The sequence below is a fragment of the Macrotis lagotis genome, chromosome 4 (assembly GCF_037893015.1).
Source record: "Macrotis lagotis isolate mMagLag1 chromosome 4, bilby.v1.9.chrom.fasta, whole genome shotgun sequence".
In the NCBI taxonomy this organism is placed as follows: domain Eukaryota; kingdom Metazoa; phylum Chordata; class Mammalia; order Peramelemorphia; family Peramelidae; genus Macrotis; species Macrotis lagotis.
This window is the reverse complement of record NC_133661.1, coordinates 102,781,372-102,788,365: the sequence shown is the minus strand read 5'-3', so window position 1 is coordinate 102,788,365 and position 6,994 is coordinate 102,781,372.

The window sequence follows — 6,994 nt, the reverse complement described above, 5'->3', positions numbered from 1 at the left end:
AAGTTTCAAATAATATATACATATGTATAGATGTTTATGCTTATATTTATGCATGAGCACATGTGTATATGTATGTATATATCTGTATCTGTGTGTTTTTACATAAAGGCACAAGTGATGACAAAATTGGAAATAACAAAAACCTGGAATGGATATCTGGCATTGTATGACAAAGTCTGAATGATAAAAGATTGATAGGATAGAACACTGAGCAGAATCCAATCGAATAAAATTAATGAAGAAATATTGGATTCAAAAAAAAGTCAACATCCTAAGTACAGATGGAAGAATGATGCTAACACGGAGCTGCATCTGAGAAAGAATCAGACTGCAAATCCAATGCTAGCTAATCACATTTGGCAGCCAAATGAACTGATGCAAGTACATGCTACTACTACAGGCTGAAGGTTCGGGACTAGGAAAGTGCTATTCAAGGGTACTCTGCACTGGTCTTATCACATTTGGAATATTGTGTTATTTGTTCCAAGAGTAACATACATTTTAGGAGGAAAATAGATCTTCTAAAGAACTTACAGAGGAGGGTAAAGATAAAGATGATGAATGACCTTAATAATGCTACAAGGATTGGTTAAAAAGAAGGGTGGCATGAGCTATAAGATCTGTTCTCCTTGATTTCAGAATCTTGAATTGGAGACAGTGTTGAAGTTTCAAAGTGACAAAGGGACCCTTAGAGGTAAGGGAAAGTTTATTAAGCCATCCCCAAGTGGAATGGAATGCTTCAGGAGGAGGCAGGTTCCCCCCTGCACTGGATGACTCAAAGCAAAAATGTTATGATCACTTTGGAGTATATGGTGAATGTAATTCTAATCCTAATATGGTTGTCCTAGGTATACTCTTAGATCCTTTGGAATAATAATGCTTGATTTCATACAGCTGTTTAAATTTTGCAAAGCATGGTGCATACATTATCTCATTTGAGTCACACAACAGCCCAGTGAGCCTGGTGCTACATTAAAATATCTTTTCAATTCTGAAATTCAGTGATTCAGCAGTAAAAAGAATGGGTAGCCAATAGTTCAGTCAGCATGATTTTCAAACACACCCTTCCCCCGCATACTTATATTTTACTGCCAATGAATCCTTCCAGGGAGCTCTCAGTCAGAAAATTACTCGTTCAAAAATGACTTCTCCCAAATTCCTAAAATGTCATTTTCCTTAGCAGTCTGCTTCTATTGAGGTCCTGTCACACCCTTTTCAAAGAAAGGAAGGGATCAATTCAAAAGAAAAAACATTTAAGCGTGACTGCTTTGAGTACTTTTTCATTAAAAGTTTAGCATGATTTAAATCTTCTGAGTAACTTTTTAAAAATTGATTGCTGACGAGGAATACTACCATTAATTTCAAAGGTTAACACTTCAAAGAAGTCCTCTAAATATAAGAGGATAAGTGGCTTGGCGCTCAGCTGATCTGCAGGTCTAAAGTCAGCAATCCCCATTTTGCCTCTGAGGATCAAAAACTTGAACCATTCCATGTTTAAAGATTCCTTGACATCTTTAACTGAGTAGTCAGATACTGATGCTATAGTGAGGGAGCAAAAAAGTCTGCCTGCTAGAAATAGACCCCAGGACCTTCCATTTACAGTGATCTAACAAATTCAAAAGAGCAATCTGTTTTCCTTCAGTGGGAGCTCTTACTACTCTAGTTCAGACAGGACTTTATTATCACTTCCTACATGGACCATTGCAATAGTCTCCCAATTTGGTCTTGTTAATTCTAATCTCTCTTCACTTCAATCTATCCTAAACATAGATGCCAAATTAATAGCTTGTAAAATGCAAATCTGACCATGTCACTCCCATACTCAAAAATCAGTGTTTCCTTAATACTTCAATGGAAAAATACAAGATTCTTCTTCATATTTACCTTGCTAGCATTGAATTCCCCTGATTATGTTCTCCATTTCAGTCAAACTGGCCTATTAATTATTGCCCACAACCCCCATTATAACTTCCATTTCTCACATGATCCTGGATGTCTGAGCTTCATTCCATCACCAACTCTGCCCTTTCTGAATGCTCAGCTTCCTTCAAAGTGCAGCTCAGGGGTAACTTTCTCCCTGAAATATCTCCAATCTTTCTAGTCATAGCATTTTCCCCCCTGAAATTACTTTTTTGTACTTTATTTATATAGATAGTTAGATAGATGATAGATAGATAGATAGATGATAGATAGATGGATGATAGATAGATATTATATTCATTTACAAATTATATCACCTAGAACAGAATATAAGCTCCTTGAGGGCTTACTACTAATCAATGTATATAACTAGTAATTAATAAATAGGTGAAAATTGAATTGAATATGAGTCCCTGTCTCAACTATCATGACTATGATGAAGATCAAGGTTGTTGATTGAATGAAGTCCCTTCATACTCTGAAACATTTCTATGAGAATCTATGTTGGGAAAATTCAGAATTAGGAGATAGACAAAAAAAAAAACAAGCCCAGGTATTAATATCCTAAGTGAGCCGGACTCTGGAATGAAGTCAAAATGCAAAGGACCATTTCCAAGAGCAGAAATCAGTTACCTGAAAGAGAGATAGTGATTTCCAGCATAATGAGTTTGGCATCAAAATGTGCTTTATTTTTATTATTTATCATTAATATGAAAGTGTCATTACCAACTAGTTGTTACAATAGCAAACATCAACAAATTCTTCATTACTTTGCTAATTGCTCAATCCATCTGTCCTATGTCAGTGTGTTTTCAGTGGTGGGTCTGGGGTTAGGGAAGAATTTCCACTGCTCTTTGGCACACAATTGCAAAAAAAATTATCTCAAAAGAATTCTTAAAATAAGTCAGTCTTTGCAGATGCTACATGGGCTTGTCTTTGTCCTGGAGATTATATATCTATAGATAGATGATAGATAGATAGATAGATAGATAGATAGATAGATAGATAGATAGATAGATAGATAGATAGATAGATAATAGATAGATAGATAGATGATATAATAAAGTCAGAAGCTTGAACCTAATTTTTTGAAAAATGACATGGAAATTCCTTGGAAGGAGAAAATTTTACGTCCAAACGGTAGAAGGTAGTCAAAGATGTAATTTGAAATGTCAAAGCTAAAATTTGATTTTTAAAATTGGAATTCTTTTTCTGCTCTTTTGGAAAATTTATCAAAGTTTCTAATCAGAAAATATGTATAATCCCTTCCAATTTCATGAAAATCCCAAAACAAAATGAACATTCCACAGATGCAAACTGATTTTCCATTAACTAATATAATCTGAAAATACTATACTTTAAAGTTTGGTAATCACTTCGCATACATCATCTTATTTGAGTCTTACAACAACCCTATGAGGTAGATATTGAGCTTTTATTCAATATGGGAGAATTTTCTCTTCTCACGGAACCCATCTTCAATTCAGTCAATAAGCATTTTTTGGTAATTTGTGGAATGGTTCTTAGATTTTTTTCCAAATTTTTTTAAATTACCAACTTTTTTTTAGAATTTTTTTTCTTCCAATTTTGAACTATTCCATATTGTATCTTTATTGCAAAAGTCAACATGCTTCTTAGAAATTCAGGTTGTAATCAGTAAAACAAACATTACATATAGGAATTTAAATATATGAACAGTTAGAAATCCAACAGTATCTCCTATTATGCTATTACACAAGGTCACAATTCTGGAAAATCTATAATATAGGCATCATATACATCAAGAGAAACCACGATTCCTTTTCACGTGATTCTCTAAATACCTTTTCCTGAATTTAATCCATGATGGAGAAGTTGGTGTGGTAGGTGGGGCTGATAATAACAAATTCTCTAAATGGAAGGTACTAGCTTGGCTTTGAATAGAGAACAATGCATTTTCATAATTTTGTAGTTTTTCATTGTCCATGAACATACACGCATCATATTTATAGGCAGTTTTCTTCACTGTGTGCATTTTAACTGTACACTTATATAGATTCTATCTGTTAAGTAAATATATATATATATGTAAAATTAATGTCTTTGTGTTCTGAATGTTAAACAAAACAGTAGAGGAGTGATATTATGCTGTAAAAACCCCTGGAGAAATTAACTGTGATTAATATAATTGAAGTATGTCACTCAGGAATATGTGCACCTGCATTTATCTATGCTTCTTATTCATTTATATGATGTGAACATTTGAAGCTTCTTGTTGACTTTAGAAGATTCTTGGGTGTTCACTTTTATCAGGGATTATATTTTCTTTTGGCAAATACTATTCTTCAGAGCAAAAATAGTCAAGTAAGGAACTTAAAACAAACAGGATGCTAGATTTACTTAGCCATAAGAAGTTAAATGCCACATTTGTATCATCTGTGTTTCTTTACATCCCATTTTTCCTGCAGTGACATATGAAACCAGGATCCCTTTTAAGTTTTTATAACTTTCCCTTCCTAAATGAAGACTTCTCTTTCTAGGTTATTCGAGTATTTCTACTAACATTAACGTTAAAATGATCTTATGAAAGAATGACAATACTAGAATGGGGTACTTAGATAAGCAATCTTGCTCCTCTCCCATCCCCTCTAATGACATGTTCTTAATGTCTGTGGCTGTCAGTATATATTTTGAAAGATCCATTATTGTGAATGTTTTGAGTCTCGACAGTTTAAAAAGGATAGAGGGAACAAGGATTTATATAATTTTTGTATAAAGTTTTTTCTTAAACTGTAAAATTTTGTAAATAATTTGTTTTTTGTGTACTAAAACTACAAGCATATAGATTTCAATAAGTATTGTATTTTTATATTTACAAACTAAAGATTAAAGTAAATTAATGGAGCTATAAGAAAAAAATTCAGTAGACTGGCACAGTTCAATAAGCTTTTAAGAGTTGTATGAGTTGGTCATCTAAGTGGTGCAGTGGATAGGGAACCAGCCCTGGAGTCAGGAGGACCTGAGTTCAAATCCTACCTCAGACACTTAATAATTGCCTAGCTGTATGACCTTGGGCAAGTCACTTAGCCTCGTTGCCTTAAATTTTAAAAAGAAGAGTTATATGAGTCAGTCTCAGAAAGGTTGTGACCATATTGCCTTTTTATTTCTTAGTGAAGCAATCAGAGTTAAGTGACTTGCCCAAAGTCTGTAGCCAGATTTGAACTCAGGTCCTCCTGACTCCAGGGCTGGTACTCTGTTGACTATACTACCTAGCTACCCCCTTACTGGTCTTTAATGGCAGTGTCAGATTATGGACTTATCTTCCTTACTACAAGTCTATTATTCTAGTCTATGAAACTCTAATAAACAGATCGATTTTTTTCCTGCACATACCAAACAGAACATGATAGAATAAATATTCATATGATTTCCTAAGAGTTAGGATAAAATAAGAGAAATTACATCTTCCACCTGTGGGACATAAAGGATATTAAACAAATATCTATAATTCTGGCCAAATCATTTAACTTCTGTTTGCCTCAGTTTCCCGACTGATGAGGGTGACAATAGTACCTACCTCATTGGGTTGTCATAGGAATTAAATGAGATAATATTTGTAAAAAGCATATAACATAGTATTTGATAGTCCTTATGTAAATATTTCTCCCTCCACCCCAATTCCAATGGATCAGATTGGATTATAGGAACTTAGATTTAGTACTAAAAGGAATCTTCGCAAGTAAACACTTAAGACTCCTCATGAAAAATGTAGTCTTGCTGTGGGTGGACTTGTGACAGCAGAGGCCATATACAACTCACTTTAGGCTTTCCATAATCATCCCAAGTTAGGGTTATAGGTTTATATGACTAAAAGGGAAATCAAATATCACTTAGTTCAGTCTCAGAGAGTCCTAGAGAAATGAATTAACTTGTTCTACAGCACAAATCCAATTTAATAGCAAAGCCAGGATTCTAACCCAGGTCTGTCAACTCCCAATTCAGTGTTTAGGCCACTAGACTATGTTAATTCTTATTTTTTCCCTATTCTTCATTTTCTAGGCTCCTAATATAGTCTTTGGGAACAAATCCCCAGCAGAATCTGGAGGCTGTATTTTAAAAATTATGTCTTAAAGTTCTCCTACACATTTAATTTCTCTGTATTCTGCACATTTATTTTATTCAACCTCAAATTTTAAGAACTAAAATCACAGCGTGTCATAAATAGTTACATATTCTTCTGTTTTCTGATCCTGAGAACATCTGTTACTTGTGTTAACCATCAGAAGCAAATATCTTTAGAACGAATCAATGTTTTAAATGGGGGTGTATGTCAAAAGACTAGTAATTAAACTTGCTTTATTTGGGGTTTGCTTGTAAGTTCCTGAGAGTGGGTAGGGACACACAGTTCCAATCTACCTTGATGTGTCCAAAGTGTCTCAGAAGTAGAATGGAAGGATTCCAGAATTGCATGTGCTATTTAAACCTCTTTCTGCACTTGGAGGGTTATGTGGAAGAGGGGTTAGATCAGGAATCAGGAGTACTGAGTTCTAATACTCACAGCATTAACTCACTGTATAAATTTGAGCAAGTCACTTCTGAGACTGTTTCTTCTGAAAAATGACTTTATGAGAAATGAGAAAATGAGAAAAATGAGAAAAATGACTTTATGAGAAATTTCCCTTTGAACACTGATAAAACCATCATATTCCTTCCTAAGAAATAAATGAGTTGAAGAACGTGCAGAGGATCGATCTCTGGAATACTAGACTAGAGATAACTAAGAAATGACCTTCATCTGAATGGCAATGGTCTTGTCCTATCAGACATATCAGGTATATAAGACAATGATATCCTTTTGGGTACCTGCTGTGAAATACCCAGGATTATAATATTCATTAAGGACTAAAATTTAAAATCTGATGCCCTCAAGGTACAGGGAGAGTAGATAAGGAAAGGATTCAGAAACTTTAGACTGAGTAATCTTTACAAAAATCAAAGAAAAAATATCTATTGTAAAGTATCTATTTGAGTAGTCTCATAATAACTTGTTAGCTGGCAGAAATTCAATTAGATTTCATTCAATTAAATTTGTTGA